The sequence below is a fragment of the Triturus cristatus genome, chromosome 8, assembly GCF_964204655.1.
Source record: "Triturus cristatus chromosome 8, aTriCri1.1, whole genome shotgun sequence".
Taxonomy (NCBI): domain Eukaryota; kingdom Metazoa; phylum Chordata; class Amphibia; order Caudata; family Salamandridae; genus Triturus; species Triturus cristatus.
Window position 1 is genome coordinate 41,995,216 of NC_140591.1, and position 14,871 is coordinate 42,010,086.

The following is a 14,871-nucleotide window of genomic DNA, read 5'->3' on the forward strand; positions in this document are numbered from 1 at the left end:
GTTCACCCCTGGCTGTTGGTGTGAAAACAAAACACTTTACATACTCAGTAAAGTGTATTTAACTCCTTCACAGTATCAGAACAAGGCCTGCAAGGCCTTGGGCCTACTTCCAGCCTCCTAGCACCAATTTACTGATACTTGTGACATTTGCAGGTGTTAGGCTTCAAGGGGATGAAGTTGCACCTTCTACCCAAGGTTATGGAGCTCCGCGCAGGGTGAGAATTCAGGGTTCACCCCTGGCTGTTGGTGTGAAAACAAAACACTTTACATACTCAGTAAAGTGTATTTAACTCCTTCACAGTATCAGAACAAGGCCTGCAAGGCCTTGGGCCTAATTCCAGCCTCCTGGCACCAATTTACTGATACTTGTGACATTTGCAGGTGTTAGGCTTCAAGGGGATAAAGTTGCACCTTCTACCCAAGGGTATGGAGCTCTGCGCAGGGTGAGAATTCAGGGTTCACCCCTGGCTGTTTGTGTGTAAACAAAACACTTCACATACTCAGTAAAGAGTATCTATCTCCTTCACAGTAACTGAACAAGGCCTGCAAGGCCTTGGGCCTAATTCCAGCCTCCAGACACCAGTTTTAATGATCCTTGTGACATTTGCAGGTGTTAGGCTTCAAGGGGAGGAAGTCGCACCTTCTACCCAGGGTCATGGAGCTCCGCGCAGGGTTAGATTTCAGGGTTCACCCCTGGCTCAAGGTGTGAAAACAAAACACTTCACATTCTCAGTAAAGTGTATTTAACTCCTTTACAGTATCAGAATAGGACCTGCAATGCCTTGGGTGTGTTTCCAGCCTCCAGACACCAGTTTTACTGATACTGGTGACATTTGCAGGTGTTAGGCTTCAAGGGGATGAAGTCGCAACTTCTACCCAGCGTTATGGAGCTCCGCGCAGGGTGAGAATTCAGGGTTCACCCCTGGCTGTTGGTGTGAAAACAAAACACTTTACATACTCAGTAAAGTGTATTTAACTCCTTCACAGTATCATAACAAGGCCTTGGGCCTAGTTCCAGCCTCCTAGCACCAATTTACTGATACTTGTGACATTTGCAGGTGTTAGGCTTCAAGGGGATGAAGTTGCACCTTCTACCCAAGGTTATGGAGCTCCGCGCAGGGTGAGAATTCAGGGTTCACCCCTGGCTGTTGGTGTGAAAACAAAACACTTTACATACTCAGTAAAGTGTATTTAACTCCTTCACAGTATCAGAACAAGGCCTGCCAGGCCTTGGGCCTAATTCCAGCCTCCTGGCACCAATTTACTGATACTTGTGACATTTGCAGGTGTTAGGCTTCAAGGGGATAAAGTTGCACCTTCTACCCAAGGGTATGGAGCTCCGCGCAGGGTGAGATATCAGGGTTCACCCCTGGCTGGAGGTGTGAAAATAAAACACTTCACATACTCAGGAAAGTGTATTTAACTCCTTTACAGTATCAGAATAAGGCCTGCAAGGCCTTGGGTGTGTTTCCAGCATCCAGGCACCAGTTTTACTGATGCTTGTGACATTTGCAGGTGTTAGGCTTCAAGGGGATGAAGTCGCACCTTCTACCCAGGGTCATGGAGCTCCGCACAGGGTTATGTTTCAGGGTTCACCCCTGGCTCAAGGTGTGAAAACAAAACACTTCACATACTCAGGAAAGTGTATTTAGCTGCTTTACAGTATCAGAACAAGGCCTACAAGGCCTTGGGCCTACTTTCAGCCTCCTGGCACCAGTTTTACTGATACTGGTGACATTTGCAGGTGTTAGGCTTCAAGGGGATGAAGTCGCAACTTCTACCCAGGGTTATGGAGCTCCGCGTAGGGTGAGAATTCAGGGTTCACCCCTGGCTGTTGGTGTGAAAACAAAACACTTTACATACTCAGTAAAGTGTATTTAACTCCTTCACAGTATCAGAACAAGGCCTGCAAGGCCTTGGGCCTACTTCCAGCCTCCTAGCACCAATTTACTGATACTTGTGACATTTGCAGGTGTTAGGCTTCAAGGGGATGAAGTTGCACCTTCTACCCAAGGTTATGGAGCTCCGCGCAGGGTGAGAATTCAGGGTTCACCCCTGGCTGGTGGTGTGAAAACAAAACACTTTACATACTCAGTAAAGTGTATTTAACTCCTTCACAGTATCAGAACAAGGCCTGCAAGGCCTTGGGTGTGTTTCCAGCCTCCAGGTACCAGTTTTACTGATACTTTGTGACATTTTAAGGTGTTAAGCTTCAAGGGGATGAAGTCTCACCTTCTACCCAGGGTTATAGAGCTCCGCGCAGGGTGAGATTTCAGGGTTCACTCCAGGTTGGAGGTGTGAAAATAAAACACCTCACATTCTCAGGAAAGTGTATTTAGCTCCTTTACAGTATCAGAATATGGCCTGCAAGGCCTTGGGCCTACTTCCAGCCTCCTGGCACCAGTTGTACTGATACTTGTGACATTTGTAGGTGTTAGGCTTCAAGGGGATGAAGTCGCACCTTCTACCCAGGGTCATGGAGCTCCGCGCAGGGTGAGATTTCAGGCTTCACCCCTGGCTGGAGGTGTGAAAATAAAACACTTCACATACTCAGGAAAGCGTATTTAGCTGCTTTACAGTATCAGAATAAGGCCTGCAAGGCCTTGGGCCTACTTCCAGCCTCCTGGCACCAGTTTTACTGATACTTGTGACATTTGTAGGTGTTAGGCTTCAAGGGGATGAAGTCGCACCTTCTACCCAGGGTCATGGAGCTCCGCGCAGGGTGAGATTTCAGGGTTCACCCCAGGCTTGAGGTGTGAAAAATATACACTTCACATACTCAGGAAAGTGTATTTAGCTGCTTTACAATATCAGAATAAGGCCTGCAAGGCCTTGGGCCTACTTCCAGCCTCCTGGCACCAGTTTTACTGATACTTGTGACATTTGTAGGTGTTAGGCTTCAAGGGGATGAAGTCGCACCTTCTACCCAGGGTTATGGAGCTCCGCGCAGGGTGAGATTTCAGGGTTCACCCCTGGATGGAAGTGTGAAAATAAAACACTTCACATACTCAGGAAAGTGTATTTAGCTGCTTTACAGTATCAGAATAAGGCCTGCAAGGCCTTGGGCCTACTTCCAGCCTCCTGGCACCAGATTTACTGATACTTGTGACATTTGCAGGTGTTAGGCTTCAAGGGGATGAAGCCGCACCTTCTACCCAGGGTTATGGAGCTCCGCGCAGGGTGAGATTTCAGGCTTCACCCCTGGCTGGAGGTGTGAAAATAAAACACTTCACATACTCAGGAAAGTGTATTTAGCTCCTTTACAGTATCAGAATAAGGCCTGCAAGGCCTTGGGCCTACTTCCAGCCTCCTGGCACCAGTTTTACTGATACTTGTGACATTTGCAGGTGTTAGGCTTCAAGGGGATGAAGTCGCACCTTCTACCCAGGGTCATGGAGCTCCGCGCAGGGTAAGGTTTCAGGCTTCACCCCAGGCTGGAGGTGTGAAAATAAAACACTTCACATACTCAGGAAAGTGTATTTAGCTGCTTTACTGTATCAGAATAAGGCCTGCAAGGCCTTGGGCCTACTTCCAGCCTCCTGGCACCAGATTTACTGATACTTGTGACATTTGTAGGTGTTAGGCTTCAAGGGGATGAAGTCGCACCGTCTACCCAGGGTCATGGAGCTCCGCGCAGGGTGAGATTTCAGGGTTCAACCCAGGCTTGAGGTGTGAAAATAAAACACTTCACATACTCAGGAAAGTGTATTTAGCTCCTTTACAGTATCAGAATAAGGCCTGCAAGGCCTTGGGCCTACTTCCAGCCTCCTGGCACCAGTTTTACTGATACTTGTGACATTTGCAGGTGTTAGGCTTCAAGGGGATGAAGTCGCACCTTCTACCCAGGGTCATGGAGCTCCGCGCAGGGTGAGATTTCAGGCTTCACCCCTGGCTGGAGGTGTGAAAATAAAACACTTCACATACTCAGGAAATTGTATTTAGCTGCTTTACAGTATCAGAATAAGGCCTGCAAGGCCTTGGGCCTACTTCCAGCGTCCTGGCACCAGTTTTACTGATACTTGTGACATTTGCAGGTGTTAGGCTTCAAGGGGATGAAGTCGCACCTTCTACCCAGTGTCATGGAGCTCCGCGCAGGGTGAGATTTCTGGCTTCACCCCAGGCTTGAGGTGTGAAAATAAAACACTTCACATCCTCAGGAAAGTGTATTTAACTGCTTTACAGTATCATAATAAGGCCTGCAAGGCCTTGGGTGTGTTTCCAGCCTCCAGGCACCAGTTTTACTGATACTTGTGACATTTGCAGGTGTTAGGCTTCAAGGGGATGAAGTCGCACCTTCTACCCAGGGTCATGGAGCTCCGCGCAGGGTGAGATTTCAGGGTTCACCCCTGGATGGAAGTGTGAAAATAAAACACTTCACATACTCAGGAAAGTGTATTTAACTCCTTTACAGTATCAGAACAAGGCCTGCAAGGCCTTGGGCCTACTTCCAGCCTCCTGGCACCAGTTTTACTGATACTTGTGACATTTGTAGGTGTTAGGCTTCAAGGGGATGAAGTCGCACCTTCTACCCAGGGTCATGGAGCTTCGCGCAGGGTAAGATTTCAGGGTTCACCCCTGGCTGGAGGTGTGAAAATAAAACACTTCACATACTCAGGAAAGTGTATTTAACTGCTTTACAGTATCACAATAAGGCCTGCAAGGCCTTGGGTGTGTTTCCAGCCTCCAGGCACCAGTTTTACTGATACTTGTGACATTTGCAGGTGTTAGGCTTCAAGGGGATGAAGTCGCACCTTCTACCCAGGGTTATGGAGCTCCGCGCAGGGTGAGATTTCAGGGTTCACCCCTGGATGGAAGTGTGAAAATAAAACACTTCACTTACTCAGGAAAGTGTATTTAACTCCTTTACAGTATCAGAACAAGGCCTGCAAGGCCTTGGGTTTGTTTCCAGCCTCCAGGCACCAGTTGTACTGATACTTGTGACACTTGGAGGTGTTATGCTTCAAGGGGATGAAGTCGCACCTTCTACCCAGGGTTATGGAGCTCCGCGCAGGGTGAGATTTCAGGGTTCACCCCTGGATGGAAGTGTGAAAATAAAACACTTCACATACTCAGGAAAGCGTATTTAGCTGCTTTACAGTATCAGAATAAGGCCTGCAAGGCCTTGGGCCTACTTCCAGCCTCCTGGCACCAGATTTACTGATACTTGTGACATTTGCAGGTGTTAGGCTTCAAGGGGATGAAGCCGCACCTTCTACCCAGGGTTATGGAGCTCCGCGCAGGGTGAGATTTCAGGCTTCACCCCTGGCTGGAGGTGTGAAAATAAAACACTTCACATACTCAGGAAAGCGTATTTAGCTGCTTTACAGTATCAGAATAAGGCCTGCAAGGCCTTGGGCCTACTTCCAGCCTCCTGGCACCAGTTTTACTGATACTTGTGACATTTGTAGGTGTTAGGCTTCAAGGGGATGAAGTCGCACCTTCTACCCAGGGTCATGGAGCTCCGCGCAGGGTGAGATTTCAAGGTTCACCCCAGGCTTGAGGTGTGAAAAATATACACTTCACATACTCAGGAAAGTGTATTTAGCTGCTTTACAATATCAGAATAAGGCCTGCAAGGCCTTGGGCCTACTTCCAGCCTCCTGGCACCAGTTTTACTGATACTTGTGACATTTGTAGGTGTTAGGCTTCAAGGGGATGAAGTCGCACCTTCTACCCAGGGTTATGGAGCTCCGCGCAGGGTGAGATTTCAGGGTTCACCCCTGGATGGAAGTGTGAAAATAAAACACTTCACATACTCAGGAAAGTGTATTTAGCTGCTTTACAGTATCAGAATAAGGCCTGCAAGGCCTTGGGCCTACTTCCAGCCTCCTGGCACCAGATTTACTGATACTTGTGACATTTGCAGGTGTTAGGCTTCAAGGGGATGAAGCCGCACCTTCTACCCAGGGTTATGGAGCTCCGCGCAGGGTGAGATTTCAGGCTTCACCCCTGGCTGGAGGTGTGAAAATAAAACACTTCACATACTCAGGAAAGCGTATTTAGCTGCTTTACAGTATCAGAATAAGGCCTGCAAGGCCTTGGGCCTACTTCCAGCCTCCTGGCACCAGTTTTACTGATACTTGTGACACTTGGAGGTGTTATGCTTCAAGGGGATGAAGTCGCACCTTCTACCCAGGGTCATGGAGCTCCGCGCAGGGTGAGATTTCAGGCTTCACCCCTGGCTGGAGGTGTGAAAATAAAACACTTCACATACTCAGGAAAGTGTATTTAGCTGCTTTACAGTATCGGAATAAGGCCTGCAAGGCCTTGGGCCTACTTCCAGCCTCCTGGCACCAGTTTTACTGATACTTGTGACATTTGTAGGTGTTAGGCTTCAAGGGGATGAAGTCGCACCTTCTACCCAGGGTCATGGAGCTCCGCGCAGGATGAGATTTCAGGCTTCACCCCTGGCTGGAGGTGTGAAAATAAAACACTTCACATACTCAGGAAAGTGTATTTAGCTCCTTTACAGTATCAGAATAAGGCCTGCAAGGCCTTGGGCCTACTTCCAGCCTCCTGGCACCAGTTTTACTGATACTTGTGACATTTGCAGGTGTTAGGCTTCAAGGGGATGAAGTCGCACCTTCTACCCAGGGTCATGGAGCTCCGCGCAGGGTAAGGTTTCAGGCTTCACCCTAGGCTGGAGGTGTGAAAATAAAACACTTCACATACTCAGGAAAGTGTATTTAGCTGCTTTACTGTATCAGAATAAGGCCTGCAAGGCCTTGGGCCTACTTCCAGCCTCCTGGCACCAGATTTACTGATACTTGTGACATTTGTAGGTGTTAGGCTTCAAGGGGGTGAAGTCGCACCTTCTACCCAGGGTCATGGAGCTCCGCGCAGGGTGAGATTTCAGGGTTCACCCCAGGCTTGAGGTGTGAAAATAAAACACTTCACATACTCAGGAAAGTGTATTTAGCTCCTTTACAGTATCAGAATAAGGCCTGCAAGGCCTTGGGCCTACATCCAGCCTACTGGCACCAGTTTTACTGATACTTGTGACATTTGCAGGTGTTGGGCTTCAAGGGGATCAAGTCGCACCTTCTACCCAGGGTTATGGAGCTCCGCGCAGGGTGAGATTTCAGGGTTCACCCCATGCTTGAGGTGTGAAAATAAAAGCTTCACATACTCAGGAAAGTATATTTAGCTCCTTTACAGTATCAGAATAAGGCCTGCAAGGCCTTGGGCCTACTTCCAGCCTCCTGGCACCAGTTTTACTGATACTTGTGACATTTGCAGGTGTTAGGCTTCAAGGGGATGAAGTCGCACCTTCTACCCAGGGTCATGGAGCTCCGCGCAGGGTGAGATTTCAGGCTTCACCCCTGGCTGGAGGTGTGAAAATAAAACACTTCACATACTCAGGAAATTGTATTTAGCTGCTTTACAGTATCAGAATAAGGCCTGCAAGGCCTTGGGCCTACTTCCAGCGTCCTGGCACCAGTTTTACTGATACTTGTGACATTTGCAGGTGTTAGGCTTCAAGGGGATGAAGTCGCACCTTCTACCCAGTGTCATTGAGCTCCGCGCAGGGTGAGATTTCTGGCTTCACCCCAGGCTTGAGGTGTGAAAATAAAACACTTCACATCCTCAGGAAAGTGTATTTAACTGCTTTACAGTATCATAATAAGGCCTGCAAGGCCTTGGGTGTGTTTCCAGCCTCCAGGCACCAGTTTTACTGATACTTGTGACATTTGCAGGTGTTAGGCTTCAAGGGGATGAAGTCGCACCTTCTACCCAGGGTCATGGAGCTCCGCGCAGGGTGAGATTTCAGGGTTCACCCCAGGCTTGAGGTGTGAAAAATATACACTTCACATACTCAGGAAAGTGTATTTAGCTGCTTTACAGTATCAGAATAAGGCCTGCAAGGCCTTGGGCCTACTTCCAGCCTCCTGGCACCAGTTTTACTGATACTTGTGACATTTGTAGGTGTTAGGCTTCAAGGGGATGAAGTCGCACCTTCTACCCAGGGTTATGGAGCTCCGCGCAGGGTGAGATTTCAGGGTTCACCCCTGGATGGAAGTGTGAAAATAAAACACTTCACATACTCAGGAAAGCGTATTTAGCTGCTTTACAGTATCAGAATAAGGCCTGCAAGGCCTTTGGCCTACTTCCAGCCTCCTGGCACCAGATTTACTGATACTTGTGACATTTGCAGGTGTTAGGCTTCAAGGGGATGAAGCCGCACCTTTTACCCAGGGTTATGGAGCTCCGCGCAGGGTGAGATTTCAGGCTTCACCCCTGGCTGGAGGTGTGAAAATAAAACACTTCACATACTCAGGAAAGCGTATTTAGCTGCTTTACAGTATCAGAATAAGGCCTGCAAGGCCTTGGGCCTACTTCCAGCCTCCTGGCACCAGTTTTACTGATACTTGTGACATTTGTAGGTGTTAGGCTTCAAGGGGATGAAGTCGCACCTTCTACCCAGGGTCATGGAGCTCCGCGCAGGGTGAGATTTCAGGCTTCACCCCTGGCTGGAGGTGTGAAAATAAAACACTTCACACACTCAGGAAAGTGTATTTAGCTCCTTTACAGTATCAGAATAAGGCCTGCAAGGCCTTGGGCCTACTTCCAGCCTCCTGGCACCAGTTTTACTGATACTTGTGACATTTGCAGGTGTTAGGCTTCAAGGGGATGAAGTCGCACCTTCTACCCAGGGTCATGGAGCTTCGCGCAGGGTGAGATTTCAGGGTTCACCCCTGGATGGAAGTGTGAAAATAAAACACTTCACTTACTCAGGAAAGTGTATTTAACTCATTTACAGTATCAGAACAAGGCCTGCAAGGCCTTGGGTTTGTTTCCAGCCTCCAGGCACCAGTTGTACTGATACTTGTGACACTTGGAGGTGTTATGCTTCAAGGGGATGAAGTCGCACCTTCTACCCAGGGTCATGGAGCTTCGCGCAGGGTAAGATTTCAGGATTCACCCCTGGCTGGAGGTGTGAAAATAAAACACTTCACATACTCAGGAAAGTGTATTTAACTGCTTTACAGTATCACAATAAGGCCTGCAAGGCCTTGGGTGTGTTTCCAGCCTCCAGGCACCAGTTTTACTGATACTTGTGACATTTGCAGGTGTTAGGCTTCAAGGGGATGAAGTCGCACCTTCTACCCAGGGTTATGGAGCTCCGCGCAGGGTGAGATTTCAGGGTTCACCCCTGGATGGAAGTGTGAAAATAAAACACTTCACTTACTCAGGAAAGTGTATTTAACTCCTTTACAGTATCAGAACAAGGCCTGCAAGGCCTTGGGTGTGTTTCCAGCCTCCAGGCACCAGTTGTACTGATACTTGTGACACTTGGAGGTGTTATGCTTCAAGGGGATGAAGTCGCACCTTCTACCCAGGGTCATGGAGCTCCGCGCAGGGTAAGATTTCAGGGTTCACCCCTGGCTGGAGGTGTGAAAACAAATCACTTCACATACTCATTAAAGTGTATTTCACTCCTTTACAGTATCAGAATAGGGCCTGCAATGCCTTGGGTGTGTTTCCAGCCTCCAGTCACCAGTTTTACTGATACTGGTGACATTTGCAGGTGTTAGGCTTCAAGGGGAAGAAGTCGCACCTTCTACCCAGGGTCATGGAGCTCCGCGCAGGGTTAGATTTCAGGGTTCACCCCTGGCTCAAGGTGTGAAAACAAAACACTTCACATACTCAGGAAAGTGTATTTAACTCCTTTACAGTATCAGGATAAGGCCTGCAAGGCCTTGGGTGTGTTTCCAGCACCCAGGCACCAGTTTTACTGATGCTTGTGACGTTTGCAAGTGTTAGGCTTCAAGGGGATGAAGTCGCACCTTCTACCCAGGGTTATGGAGCTCCGCTCAGGGTGAGAATTCAGGGTTCACCCCTGGCTGGTGGTGTGAAAACAAAACACTTCACATACTCATTAAAGTGTATTTAACTCCTTTACAGTATCAGAATAGGACCTGCAATGCCTTGGGTGTGTTTCCAGCCTCCAGACTCCAGTTTTACTGATACTGGTGACATTTGCAGGTGTTAGGCTTCAAGGGGATGAAGTCGCAACTTCTACCCAGGGTTATGGAGCTCCGCGCAGGGTGAGATATCAGGGTTCACCCCTGGATGAAAGTGTGAAAATAAAACACTTCACTTACTCAGGAAAGTGTATTTAACTCATTTACAGTATCAGAACAAGGCCTGCAAGGCCTTGGGTTTGTTTCCAGCCTCCAGGCACCAGTTTTACTGATACTGGTGACATTTGCAGGTGTTATGCTTCAAGGGGATGAAGTCGCACCTTCTACCCAGGGTCATGGAGCTTCGCGCAGGGTAAGATTTCAGGGTTCACCCCTGGCTGGAGGTGTGAAAATAAAACACTTCACATACTCAGGAAAGTGTATTTAACTGCTTTACAGTATCACAATAAGGCCTGCAAGGCCTTGGGTGTGTTTCCAGCCTCCAGGCACCAGTTTTACTGATACTTGTGACATTTGCAGGTGTTAGGCTTCAAGGGGATGAAGTCGCACCTTCTACCCAGGGTTATGGAGCTCCGCGCAGGGTGAGATTTCAGGGTTCACCCCTGGATGGAAGTGTGAAAATAAAACACTTCACTTACTCAGGAAAGTGTATTTAACTCCTTTACAGTATCAGAACAAGGCCTGCAAGGCCTTGGGTTTGTTTCCAGCCTCCAGGCACCAGTTGTACTGATACTTGTGACACTTGGAGGTGTTATGCTTCAAGGGGATGAAGTCGCACCTTCTACCCAGGGTCATGGAGCTCCGCGCAGGGTGAGATTTCAGGCTTCACCCCTGGCTGGAGGTGTGAAAATAAAACACTTCACATACTCAGGAAAGTGTATTTAGCTGCTTTACAGTATCAGAATAAGGCCTGCAAGGCCTTGGGCCTACTTCCAGCCTCCTGGCACCAGTTTTACTGATACTTGTGACATTTGTAGGTGTTAGGCTTAAAGGGGATGAAGTTGCACCTTCTACCCAGGGTTATGGACCTTCGCGCAGGGTATGATTTCGGGTTTCAACCCTGGCTGGAGATGTGAAATCAAAACACTTCACAGACTCAGTAAAGAGTATTTAAGTCCTTCACAGTAACAGAACAAGGCCTGCAAGGCCTTTGGCCTGATTCCAGCCTCCTGGCACTAATTTACTGATACTTGTGACATTTGCAGGCGTTAGGCTTCAAGGGGACAAAGTCGCACCTTCTACCCGGGCTTATGGAGCTCCGCGCAGGGTGAGATATCAGGGTTCACCCCTGGCTGGAGGTGTGAAAATAAAGCACTTCGCATACTCAGGAAAGTGTATTTAACTCCTTTAACGTATCAGAATAATGCCTGCAAGGCCTTGGGTGTGTTTCCAGCCTCCAGGCACCAGTTTTACTGATAATTGTGACATTTGCCGGTGTTAGGCTTCATGGGGATGAAGTCGCACCTTCTACCCAGGGTTATGGAGCTCCGCGCAGGGTGAGAAGTCAGGGTTCACCCCTGGCTGGAGGTGTGAAAATAAAACACTTCACATACTCAGGAAAGTGTATTTAACTCCTTTACAGTATCAGAATAAGGCCTGCAAGGCCTTGGGTGTGTTTCCAGCATCCAGGCACCAGTTTTACTGATGCTTGTGACCTTTGCAGGTGTTAGGCTTCAAGGGGAGGAAGTCGCACCTTCTACCCAGGGTCATGGAGCTCCGCGCAGGGTTAGATTTCAGGGTTCACCCCTGGCTCAAGGTGTGAAAACAAATCACTTCACATACTCAGTAAAGTGTATTTCACTCCTTTACAGTATCAGAATAGGGCATGCAATGCCTTGGGTGTGTTTCCAGCCTCCAGACACCAGTTTTACTGATACTGGTGACATTTGCAGGTGTTAGGCTTCAAGGGGAAGAAGTCGCACCTTCTACCCAGGGTCATGGAGCTCCGCGCAGGGTTAGATTTCAGGGTTCACCCCTGGCTCAAGGTGTGAAAACAAAACACTTCACATACTCAGGAAAGTGTATTTAACTCCTTTACAGTATCAGGATAAGGCCTGCAAGGCCTTGGGTGTGTTTCCAGCACCCAGGCACCAGTTTTACTGATGCTTGTGACGTTTGCAGGTGTTAGGCTTCAAGGGGATGAAGTCGCACCTTCTACCCAGGGTTATGGAGCTCCGCTCAGGGTGAGAATTCAGGGTTCACCCCTGGCTGGTGGTGTCAAAACAAAACACTTCACATACTCAGTAAAGTGTATTTAACTCCTTTACAGTATCAGAATAGGACCTGCAATGCCTTGGGTGTGTTTCCAGCCTCCAGACTCCAGTTTTACTGATGCTTGTGACATTTGCAGGTGTTAGGCTTCAAGGGGATGAAGTCGCAACTTCTACCCAGGGTTATGGAGCTCCGCGCAGGGTGAGATTTCAGGGTTCACCCCTGGATGGAAGTGTGAAAATAAAACACTTCACTTACTCAGGAAAGTGTATTTAACTCCTTTACAGTATCAGGATAAGGCCTGCAAGGCCTTGGGTGTGTTTCCAGCACCCAGGCACCAGTTTTACTGATGCTTGTGACGTTTGCAGGTGTTAGGCTTCAAGGGGATGAAGTCGCACCTTCTACCCAGGGTTATGGAGCTCCGCTCAGGGTGAGAATTCAGGGTTCACCCCTGGCTGGTGGTGTGAAAACAAAACACTTCACATACTCATTAAAGTGTATTTAACTCCTTTACAGTATCAGAATAGGACCTGCAATGCCTTGGGTGTGTTTCCAGCCTCCAGACTCCAGTTTTACTGATACTGGTGACATTTGCAGGTGTTAGGCTTCAAGGGGATGAAGTCGCAACTTCTACCCAGGGTTATGGAGCTCCGCGCAGGGTGAGATATCAGGGTTCACCCCTGGATGGAAGTGTGAAAATAAAACACTTCACTTACTCAGGAAAGTGTATTTAACTCATTTACAGTATCAGAACAAGGCCTGCAAGGCCTTGGGTTTGTTTCCAGCCTCCAGGCACCAGTTGTACTGATACTTGTGACACTTGGAGGTGTTATGCTTCAAGGGGATGAAGTCGCACCTTCTACCCAGGGTCATGGAGCTTCGCGCAGGGTAAGATTTCAGGGTTCACCCCTGGCTGGAGGTGTGAAAATAAAACACTTCACATACTCAGGAAAGTGTATTTAACTGCTTTACAGTATCATAATAAGGCCTGCAAGGCCTTGGGTGTGTTTCCAGCCTCCAGGCACCAGTTTTACTGATACTTGTGACATTTGCAGGTGTTAGGCTTCAAGGGGATGAAGTCGCACCTTCTACCCAGGGTTATGGAGCTCCGCGCAGGGTGAGATTTCAGGGTTCACCCCTGGATGGAAGTGTGAAAATAAAACACTTCACTTACTCAGGAAAGTGTATTTAACTCCTTTACAGTATCAGAACAAGGCCTGCAAGGCCTTGGGTTTGTTTCCAGCCTCCAGGCACCAGTTGTACTGATACTTGTGACACTTGGAGGTGTTATGCTTCAAGGGGATGAAGTCGCACCTTCTACCCAGGGTCATGGAGCTCCGCGCAGGGTGAGATTTCAGGCTTCACCCCTGGCTGGAGGTGTGAAAATAAAACACTTCACATACTCAGGAAAGTGTATTTAGCTGCTTTACAGTATCAGAATAAGGCCTGCAAGGCCTTGGTCCTACTTCCAGCCTCCTGGCACCAGTTTTACTGATACTTGTGACATTTGTAGGTGTTAGGCTTAAAGGGGATGAAGTTGCACCTTCTACCCAGGGTTATGGACCTTCGCGCAGGGTATGATTTCGGGTTTCAACCCTGGCTGGAGATGTGAAATCAAAACACTTCACAGACTCAGTAAAGAGTATTTAAGTCCTTCACAGTAACAGAACAAGGCCTGCAAGGCCTTTGGCCTGATTCCAGCCTCCTGGCACTAATTTACTGATACTTGTGACATTTGCAGGCGTTAGGCTTCAAGGGGACAAAGTCGCACCTTCTACCCGGGCTTATGGAGCTCCGCGCAGGGTGAGATATCAGGGTTCACCCCTGGCTGGAGGTGTGAAAATAAAGCACTTCGCATACTCAGGAAAGTGTATTTAACTCCTTTAACGTATCAGAATAATGCCTGCAAGGCCTTGGGTGTGTTTCCAGCCTCCAGGCACCAGTTTTACTGATAATTGTGACATTTGCCGGTGTTAGGCTTCATGGGGATGAAGTCGCACCTTCTACCCAGGGTTATGGAGCTCCGCGCAGGGTGAGAAGTCAGGGTTCACCCCTGGCTGGAGGTGTGAAAATAAAACACTTCACATACTCAGGAAAGTGTATTTAACTCCTTTACAGTATCAGAATAAGGCCTGCAAGGCCTTGGGTGTGTTTCCAGCATCCAGGCACCAGTTTTACTGATGCTTGTGACCTTTGCAGGTGTTAGGCTTCAAGGGGAGGAAGTCGCACCTTCTACCCAGGGTCATGGAGCTCCGCGCAGGGTTAGATTTCAGGGTTCACCCCTGGCTCAAGGTGTGAAAACAAATCACTTCACATACTCAGTAAAGTGTATTTCACTCCTTTACAGTATCAGAATAGGGCCTGCAATGCCTTGGGTGTGTTTCCAGCCTCCAGACACCAGTTTTACTGATACTGGTGACATTTGCAGGTGTTAGGCTTCAAGGGGAAGAAGTCGCACCTTCTACCCAGGGTCATGGAGCTCCGCGCAGGGTTAGATTTCAGGGTTCACCCCTGGCTCAAGGTGTGAAAACAAAACACTTCACATACTCAGGAAAGTGTATTTAACTCCTTTACAGTATCAGGATAAGGCCTGCAAGGCCTTGGGTGTGTTTCCAGCACCCAGGCACCAGTTTTACTGATGCTTGTGACGTTTGCAGGTGTTAGGCTTCAAGGGGATGAAGTCGCACCTTCTACCCAGGGTTATGGAGCTCCGCTCAGGGTGAGAATTCAGGGT